Source organism: Equus caballus, chromosome 2 (assembly GCF_041296265.1).
Source record: "Equus caballus isolate H_3958 breed thoroughbred chromosome 2, TB-T2T, whole genome shotgun sequence".
NCBI classification, from domain to species: Eukaryota; Metazoa; Chordata; class Mammalia; order Perissodactyla; family Equidae; genus Equus; species Equus caballus.
The window spans coordinates 120,293,725-120,304,940 of record NC_091685.1 but is presented as its reverse complement, the minus strand read 5'-3'; positions in this window follow the sequence as shown (position 1 = coordinate 120,304,940).

Genomic DNA, 11,216 nt, shown 5'->3' with positions numbered 1-11,216 from the left:
GTATACATTTTATATACTCATATATATATGAATATTAAGATATAATAGTGCTTGCTTCAAATTAAAGAACCAGTATTGGCTGCATATTTCCTACAAAATTATTTTAGAATAATGTATGCTATTCTGATATTTATATATGTGTACATGTATGTACATATATATGTATATTTATATGTGTGTGTGTGTGTATATATATATATATATATATGCATAGAGAGAGAGAGAATGATGTATTTACCATAATTCTTTATGTAACTCAGGTACTTCTGTATAAGACAACTCCTTGTGACACCTACATGTTGTCAGCACTCAGCATCCTCAAATGAATGACGTTTGGAAGTCCTTCCTTCCTCTCCTGTCCCCATGCTGCGATGGTTTATCATAAGTTTAGTGTTTCAGGCTCCATCATAGTCACATAATCCGTCTATCTAGGAAAAAAAATTCTTTTACAAAAGTGACTAACCTATTAAAATTGTGAGAATGAATGTATTTTAGGAATATTCACCGTAGCAAAGACTAAATTGCAAAAAAATTGGCTCACAGAGATCAGACGCCTGTTGAGCTCTCTCTTCTGAATTTTCTCGTGTCTCAAACCCTTTTGGTTTTACATGGGCATCAGACTAGCCATCGTAAAGTGTGATTTCATTTATAGTCATATCACAGAATAAGATTACTTTCGTTGACTGTGAGATTAGAGTCTCCCCCATAAATGTGTATTTTATAGCTACTGTTAGGTGTAAGCAATCATAGCTTAAAACTGGAAGCAAACACACAGAAATCATCCAGTTGATTCAGGCTAGAGGCTCTTAGCAAGTCACTCTTCATTTGCCCGAGTCAAGATAAGCAGTGTTAACATTCTCATTATTCATCAATAAAACAAGAAGGATGAAAAGAATGGAAGGGTACTGAATGTGATAAATGCCAAATAAAATGTTTGGAAAAAGTGAATGTAGCAGTCAGGTGGAGATTAAAATACAGCATACCCTCGGGTCACTCAGTTAAAAGGCTGAGTACATTCATCAAGGAATTCTATAGTGTTTGGCGAACATGTTAATTACAGACCTAAAAGAATCCTGACACAGGTAATATAAACACCCAGCCCTTATCATATATCATCACCAAGTATTATAAACTATCCCCAGGAGAACCAGGGTTTTTTTTTCCAGCATAAAAAATGTGCAAAATTTGAGGTCATGGTACCACCCTGATGCGGAGAATTTTTAACCTAGTGGCACTCTTGTCAAGCACAGCTTGCAATAAATATTGAGATGGAAAGTTCAATCAAGAGAATATATTTTTAATCATATACTGCACTGTCTAAGAAAAGTAATACAGCTGACATCCCCAATAAACAAAGACGCGAGACACTATATCAAGAACGCGATATTGGCTCTTTCGGAAGTTAGCTAACAAAATACGTGGCACTGTTTTAAACAAAGGAAAATATGAATACAGTGGGGGCATGTATGGACTTGCAACATGTAACACACTCAACTTATCGAACACTAATATGAAAATACTATGGTTTCAATATTACAGACTCACCAATAGAAATCTGCACTGCCAGCAGGCCGTCCTCCAACATTTTTGCTTGCCCACTACAGAAAAATGAAACATCAGAAGAACTGAGAAGAAATAGAAGAAAAACAAATAATCATAGGGTTCCTTCTCAGCACACTTAATAAGGTGAGCAGAAGGAAGTTACTAAACCTTTAAGTAAATTAAAGTAGTATAGCATGGCCATTAACTATTGGAAAGTGTTAGCAACCGACACATAGCAAACTAGGGGTGTCCTGTAGACTGTGACAAAACAACACAGCACTGTACACATAAATGAGACCCATAAAGAATGGCCAACCGGCTGACAAATTACAGGGAAATTTTACACTTGAAAATAACCTCAGTCATTCGTCTGCTTTTACACTTTTATCCAACAAGGGAGAGTCAAGGATTTCAACTCCAGATGCAAAATCTACATCTTTAAAATTTTAGCACTGCCTAGAGTCAGGTCTGCTGTAAAACTATTGAAACTTCAGCATACCTCACTTTTATCCGCCCCTTCCATGACCCTGAAGGTTATGTGGTTTTGCAAAATCTTGTAAAATTAAATATTTTAGCTGAATTTTGTTAAGAAATCTGTCTCCTTCTACTCCATTTCTATCCTCTGATTTTGGATGACAAGAGAGTAGCCAAAGATATTTTTGAGATCCAGCCAAGGGGAAATTATTTGGAGACACATTTAGTTTAGATTTACTGGAGCACAGTTTTCGGATTTGTCATGATTTCTGTGTACGGTTAAGTTATTGCAATCCGTACGATGGCTCCCAGAAGTCCTCCTACCAACTACTGACAGATCCAGAGGTGGTACCATGACATGAACATGTTTTTGAAGGCCTAGGACCAGAAGTATGTGGGTAGCAGAGCAGGAAAAAGAGAGAAAGAAGTGAATGACCAGAAACTAGCTTTTAGATAGTTTTCCAATCCCCAAACATGTAAAGTTATAGGTGAAAGATTCGCTTCTCATCAATGCCAAGACAAAATGTGAGTTCTCTCTGATCAGGTAAAGAATGTACTCAATAATGCAGCATGTAAACCATAAATGTGTCACATACTTTATTTCTTTATGAAAATTACATCAGAATTTTATCAGAAGTCCTGTGTTTGTAGCATAGAAGCTCCTTAGTACTGCTTCAACGGATACGTCTGTCGGCCCAATCACCCACTTTCTGCATGCCAACACACCGGATCACGTCTAAATGCATCTGACTCATCATGGCCTGATGAAGCCTGGAGGTTCCAGAGGAAAAAGCATGCAAACTTGCTGCAGATGCTGTAAGCAGATGTGAAGAGACAAGTCTCAGTGACAAAAGTCCTCACATATTCATCAATCAAGCAATGACCGTAGCAGCAAGTGTTTGCTTACATTATTGTGTAACTGCAGACTCCAAACTTGGACACAAATGAAGGGTAACTTTTTTAGTTATCCTTAAATTTATTTATGAAAACAACCAAGAAAATTCTGATTAAAAATTAGTAGAATGTGAAACAAAATGATAAAATGAGCAAGGAAAGCAATAGATCTTATTCTGACATTGAGAAGTTAATTATAACAAAAAATTAGACCATGCTAAAAGCACTAATTTTGAAATTTTGAAAAGGAGTAATGAATAGACTCTTAGATTATTTGAAAGTCTAACGAAGAAGAATAAATCTTATAAATACTTTGGCAAAGACTCACAATTTTTGCTGATTTGACAGAAAATATTGACATGAACAAAATAAGACAAAACCCACAATAAGCCTTTACAAGAACATAGTAGAAAAAAAACTGGTTAATGCAAACAGTATTTAAGATAACTTGTTGCATAAGTAACCTTGAAATGCCGTGAAATCTTAGAGCTCACACATGTAAGAAAGTTGATAGTTTTCCCAAATTTGAGACTAAGCCTAAAAATTTACTTGACATTACTAAAATAACTTGTGAAGCTGAAAGTTTTCTGATCCATCAATTTAAAAAACAGAAATTTCCATCAACTATTCCAGAAGATAGATTGAATTATTGTTCATTTAAAGAAATTACAAAATCATTGTTATATAAAGAGACAAAGAGTATGTAGAGTATTTCCTACAAAAAATTCAGGATAAAAAGAATTATAGAGATGTGTCAGGCAGCTAATTAATAAAAATGCTGAACTTTTATGGACTTTGAAATGTTTGTTATATTTGTTGGCTTTTTAAAAGTTTTACTTCTCGTTATATCTTTCCTTATTCTAAATGATTACTTCTGAATTTAAATTTGTATTTTTAGTGTTGTATTATTTATGGAGGGCTCCTAAAATTGCATAATTTAGGTTTCACATGCCATAAAACTTAGATTCATACCCAGACCCCTTATATATTTACCTGTATATTATATTATTTGACCTTATAAGAGCTGAGTTCAATCCTCAGTCCAGCAATTTCCAGGAGAGGTGATATTAAGCTATTATTTAGGATAATAAGAATACCTCTGTCACAGATTGTCGTAAAAATTAAATGACATGCACATATTGTAGTGTATTGCAATTTATAAAGCTCTATAATGTAAAGATGTTACTTTTACTATCATGCAATCGAATTCCCTTTTAATATGATGATTATTCTTGTTTGCACAGGACATGAAACTGCATCTATATTAAGGGACAATCAAGAAAAACTGGCCCAAACCACATGATTTAACTTAAGTATATGGATGACTTTCCCAATAGAGAAAATTTTTAAATGTGTCCATGAATTACTATGGGAAATCATCAGGCTATCATATACTCTCTTGAAATTACATCTCTCTGAAGATTCAAAGTAAATGGTTCAAATTCTTTGTGATCTAAGTTAGTCTGAAATTTCACGAAAAAAAAATGATGACTTACCTTAAGGGCATTCATGCATTTTTTCTTACTATAAAAATAATACAAGACCACTTTGGAAAATTATAAAATAATAAATGACAACATTATCATCCATAAGACAGTGGTTTTAACTTATATAATTAGAAGACACATACACATTAAAAACTTTTGAAATATAAGTCAAAAATCAACTCATGGTTTCACCATGCAAAATGTCAGCCCACATATGTCCTCATTGCAATCAGTACCCCCTCTGGTATCTGTCTCTCAATTTTTCGTGTGTCACCTACTTCGTGTCTCATTATTGTCCAATTCTTTTCCTTTATTCTAGCCTCTTCATCTGCTTTCCATCACCAACATGTTTTAGTTGTCGCCTTTAAGTCATTTGTCATGGAATTCTCACCTTGTGTGTATTTCCTAAGATGTGGAAGATTTGATAGCCTCCACCACTATGCGATAATTTACTTTTACATTTATACCTGTTGTTACATAACCTGGCAACTGTTTTATATCATCTTCTGTACACACATTCATTTTCCAACTGGACTATAAACTTATTTCAGATAGTGTATAAAACCGTATTAGACTCAACTACAATTAATACTAAAATATAAATTCACAATGTCCATAACAAGAAGTTTGTTTCTTAGTATGTGAATTCTGGGGGTGGGGGACTGGTCTAATGACTGCCCCACAATGTCCTCAGGGACCTAGCTCTGAAATCTGCTACATCAACCAGCTCAAAGGGGCACTATTCATAGAGGCCACGATGTGAAGTGGTGCCCCCTGGAGTTGTGCAACAGCTTCTGGAGCTTCTGGAGTCACTGCTCTAATACTCTTGGAGGTGGCCTCCTGCTTATGGTACAAGATGGCTTCTACTCACGCTCCAGGCAGCAAAAAGAGAAAAAAAAAAAGAAGAAGAGGGCAAAGGCTATGCTCATCTCTCAAAAAATATGTGCTAGATGCTGCCATAGAACATGTCTGCCCGCAGCACATTGGACAAAGCATGTGACCGCCACATGCCACACACATCTGGAAGGGGAGCTGCACTGCATTTTGTGTGCCTGCAAGCCCTGGGTCACTGCAGGGAGAGAGAAGTGGGAGCAAAGGAAGAAATGAAAAGAAAGCAAAGCCATCATTGTGAGGAGGAGAACAAAAGAAACGAGATTTCAAAACTGAGAAAGTTTTGTCGTATTTTGCTTAGAATATACATCAACATAAAGACTTCCTGGAAAGCAAAACTTTCGTGTGAAATATACAACCACACAGTAAACAGAAAACACGTATTTGTGTATCTCTTAATAAGAGAAAAATTTTTTAAGACACTCCTAGTTTACGGTAATATAAAGGTGCATTTGCAAAATCAAAGACAACCATTATGAGGGAGAATGCACATTCTTTAAAAAAGTTTCCAATATGTCAATTATGTTCTATTGTGGCCTAAGTGCTCAATACATGCCAGGTACTATTTGCAAACCAAGGACTTCTGAATGTATCAGATTAAAAATGTGTATTTCTGCAATATGTCAACTGTGCAAATTTCTCTTGGAAGGTGCTGATGGGAAGAGGAGAAAGGGCAGTAAAAAGTGAAAGGATGAAATTGAATAGTTTTCATTGAAAGAGATGATTCCAAAAAGTGCTGGAGTGTCATACTTTACATATCACAGTTCGTGTGCAAAACCATCTCTTCATCTCCTTCCCTAGAACTGAGATAAACATGAGCTTATCGAAATAACATACCCAAGAGGACACAAAGCAAGATGTGTCCGGAGATGTTTTGAAGTTAACCTTAAACTAGAGAATAAAATGGTCTGTGCAAGTTTAAAGACTTCAGGGGAAAATGGGAGGAAAGAATATGAATACAATTTTCTTTGAGGAATAAAGCATTCTTTCCTTTCCACTCTGCTTCTCTCTTCAATTCTCTAAGAAAGGGGTTAAATCTAAAACTAGAGCTGGAAAGTAACCCTTTACTAGCACATGGCCCCGTGTGCACCTTGGGCCACCTTTCCTGGGGCTGCAGACACAAGTGGGACATGTTCACTGCAGTTTAGAACAGATGGAACCAGTACAAGCAAAGAGTAATTTCTTATATAAGCTCAATGAATTTAAACCTGTGTGATGTTGTCCAACGGCAATTTGGAGTAGATTCAGATACTTCCAAACCACAGTATTTGGGCTTTAGCATGCTCTTGTCTGGTAACGATTTAAATTTGATAGCAAGCCAGAGTTCCAATTTTTCTATCCCCTCTTCCCCCAAATTGATGTAGAGAGCAATGAATTTATCATGCAGGAAAATCATTTTTGTGTTGGTGTCCTACCATTTTATGGATAGATCGTATTTGCAAGAAAAAGAAAAACTAATTTCATGTTCATATTTTCCATTCGTAGAACCCATAACAAATATTTAACGTTCTGAGGGCTAACTTTCTCCAAGCTTGTTTCAGTTAGTAGAAAGAAACGTGACTCTCTCTGTGGCTCACCAAGCCTCATGCGTGGCACAACACGATTTTGGGAAGAGACAGATGGAAAGAGTTTACTCTCAGTGTGAAAAGCTATAATTTATTCTTTGGTAAATAAATAAATTAAAGACCATTCGCATTTGGATTTGACCAGAAACAAATGTGAAGGGCCTTCTTTAGTATACAATGGTAGCTTTCGCATCCTTTTATGTAAACAAGACTTGAGCCAGCCATTGGCATTGGTATTAGATGAGTAATAAAGAGTGGAGGGCCTTATCCCTCCTGTTAGCCATTGGGAGCCTGTGACAGTCTAGTCCACGTACTAAAGCCATGTGCTGGGCTCTGGTTAAATAGTTAATATGACATTCACATTGACAGAAATAGAAGATGACAGACTCTTACTGTGAATGTCATCATGTTACGTGAAAAAGGGATGAAGGGATTGGTGAATACCAGTCTTCCCAACTTTATTATGAGAAATTCTATTTCTCCAATCATTTCACCACATTTTCACACTGCATGGTTTCACATCTCCCCAACATCCTGGTCATTTCTGAATAAATGGTGCTCTATGTCTCTCTTAAAGTATAATACCCCAAACCGAGCAACATGAGTTGAGCATGATCTGACCATTGCAGAATAGTGGGTATTATATGAGCCTTTATCTAGACAATTTTTTAATCAAAGCAGATATCATGGTAACTATATGTATAAGACAAACAACAGCAATAATGATAATAAACAGAAGGGAGAAAAACAAAATCATGCAAACTCACCAGGCCGTGAACTCCACCTGAGACAAGGACGATGTCTGAGTCCACTACTTCCGCAGCAGCTACATTCTGGCTGGGAGATAGTCAATGCTCAATAAATGCTTGCCGTTTGAATTCTACTTTAGAATAATGGATTTAGATCAGATTAATTATCAGAGTTATCCAGATAAATCAGAATAAAATCAGAATAAAAGGTGACCTGTGGAGAAACAGGCTGTCCAGGACAGCAGCAAGCTGAAGGCTGAGAAATTATTCAAAACATCTGTGTGCAGATTCTTATATCTCCTCAAGTGAGCATGTGGCCTTGCTAACACTGAGCTTGGTGCAAAAACAAGGAAAATCCAGTGTTTTTAAACTCTCCCTGAAATAGACATACCTAGTGTGTTGGTATAAAGCACTCCAAATGGTGAGCATAAAGTGATGAGAACTGAGCACCTCAGATCTGGCAGGTACAAGTCACTGTCTTTGCTCTGTAAATCAAGGGAAGCTCAAATGAGATTTGTCCCATGAATTCCTGCTCTATGTGAACTTAGTACTTCCAATACGAATTTACATCTTTACCTAGTTAAGCCGGAAACTTCATTTACTCATACTATATGTGTTTGCGTGTGTTTGCACACACATACACGTGTTTTCTGTGGTCTCTTCCTAATCACCTGGAACTCACCAGAATTCTTGTGGCTAGAAATTTAAAAACCAATTATATTAATAAATATTGACATCTCCTGTAACTAAGTAGAAGAGTCTTAAAATTCAAAAACAAAAGTTATAATATTTTGCTTTAAAAAAATATTAAATGAGACATAGAAAAAAATGTTTAAATGTAAATAATGAAAAACAAAATGTAATTATATGAGACAAGAATAAGGAAATCAGGATTTGTAGTTGTGCTGACAAAACACCATAAAAGACCAAAAGATCTTTTGATATATATAAGGACAAAATTCTAACAATTATCAATACCCACAGATGATAGTTAGACAGTGATGACAGATAGATAGATAGATAGATAGATAGAAAGAAAGACTCATGTGCCTTCAAAACTACATAAGGTTAAGTACGCAGGATTCCAGGACCTCACATATGGGCAGAAGCTGGGTTTTTCATGAATAAGTAAGGATAAGAGCCAACACTACAGACCTTGTACAAGGGAAGAAGCGAGAACTTAGAAGCCAGAGTTTATCCACAAATCCAGGAACCAGAAAGGAGTTGTCTCGGGGCTGGCCCCGTGGCCGAGTGGTTAAGTTCGCGCGCTCCGCTGCAGGCGTCCCAGTGTTTCGTTGGTTCGAATCCTGGGCGCGGACATGGCACTGCTCGTCAGACCACGCTGAGGCGGCGTCCCACATACCACAACTAGAAGAACCCACAACGAGAAATATACAACTATGTACTGGGGGGCTTTGGGGAGAAAAAGGAAAAAATAAAATCTTTAAAAAAAAAAAAAACAAAGGAGTTGTCTCTTCCATGAAAAGAGAGCTAGAGTTAGTGAAATAGAAAAACAAAATCTGCCCTCTGGCATGGAAATGTAACACAGATACAGGCCACATGCTCTGGGCCATGAGATGAAAAAGAATATCCACCCTGTACAAAAAGTGTGGAACCCAAACTCACACTTACTCCTAAGGTAAAGAAACCTGTGTCAAGAAGCAAACAAAGGAATAACCAGAACCAATTAAACCCGTAGGAATATGACAGAAATAAACTTGGGTAAAAAATTGCTGCCTCTACAACCTAGGTCAAGCACAGGACTCTCACGTGTTGACAATTTTCACTGAAGAATACACAATTAAAGTTTTTAAATAATAAGAAGGCAAAACCATGAGAGAGTCAATAGGTTCAAAAAAGAAATCTCACACTCAAAAGTGTAGGGCAATCTGAAAATCATGTTAAAATAAGTATTGTTAAAATGTTTAATTGAACAAACAAGGTAATAAAATCAGTAGGACGATTAAGATATTAATTTTAGACATTGTTCACTCACACGTATAAGTGCTTACAGAATATATTGATGTAGATTGTTTAAACTTCAAAATTATATGCACTGGGTGGAGGAGACCAATTCACAAAAACAAAGAGAGATGCAAACAACAACAGTCAATAAAAATTCGGGAAAAACACCCATAATACCTTAGGAGATTTTCACATGCTTCTCTCTGAAATTGATAGATCAAACACATAGAATATTAGCAAGGATGTACATTTAACACAATTACAACCTTGATCTAACATATATATGTAGAACCACGCACCCAACAGATAGAGAACACATATTCCTTTATACACATAAGAGTTATTTCAGAAACTGATCATATAGCAACCAAAAAGGAGGTCTCAATTAATTCTAAATATCAATATCGAAATCCTATTGAGAATAATAGAGCCTTGCAGACTCTTTTAAGGGAAGCCATTGGGGGCTTTTACCAGAAGAGTGATGTATCTCTTTTAAGTTTTAAGGGTCATTGTGACTGCTCTATTGAAAAGAAATTGTAGGATTGAGGAAGGGTCAAAGATGAAAGCAAAGAAAACAGATTTCTTGATGGATGGAAGGTTAAAGAATCCAGACACAAAATTAATGCAAAAAAACAGTGGAAAAACTAATCACGGATGAAATGTTCGCTTCATAGAAATTACATAGAAATATCCATTACATAGAAACACTAGTTCTATGTAGAAGAAAATTATAGCCCTGCTCCAGAGTTAATGCATGATTAGGAAGGCAATGTATGCAGGTTTTCTGAACTATTTTCCAGTTTTAAGAAAAACAAATTTAAGAAAGTTGGAATAAAGCCCAGAAACCACACCATTGTGGCAGCCCTGATGAGTCAGACTGCCTGGTAGTTTCTCCGACCACCCTCTCTTTCACAGTCTTTGAAATTGATTGCCGTGTGATATTGGGGTTTTAAATATCACAATGGCTTCAAAAGAAAAAATGACTCACTGTTTACTTACCAACATGAGTTAATTTATCAAAAAGAAGGTCATTTAGCAACATAATTTATCATCTTTTACCATGTATACTGCTCATATTCCAAGTTCTCTAAAGAAACACTAAAATCTACGATCTTCTAGATAAAAAATAAAATGAATAAGGAAGTGGCCAAAGAATGATAAAAGAGAAAATACCCTGTGTTAAACTGCGTGGCTGTATGTTAAAGACTGGCACAGGGTTTTCTTCAGTTTGGCCCCTAAAGGACTTGGATCTACTTTACCACATTTTTCTAATTTTGAAACCTCTCATCCCACTTCTTTTCCCTTCCTTCTAAGAAGCTGTGTGGGCTGAGCTTAGATTAGATTTACAACACAGTTTTTTAAAATTTTAAAGCAATTAAGAAAATTTCTTAACCACCTTTTTGTTTGCTTTTTTTTTGTCCCCCATAAGGGCATATACACACACATTCACACACTACAAATTCTTTAATTTTCTGATTCTAAAAGTGCTTTTTTTCCTACCATCTACATAAAGCTTCCCTGTTACTCATGAGAGCTATTATCCTCACTCTCTTGCTATTTCACGATTTCCTTACGGGGGCCTTATTAAGAAGGAAAATGTAACTTCTTCCTTTATGTAGTCGTTTAATATAATTTGGGATTGGTGATCT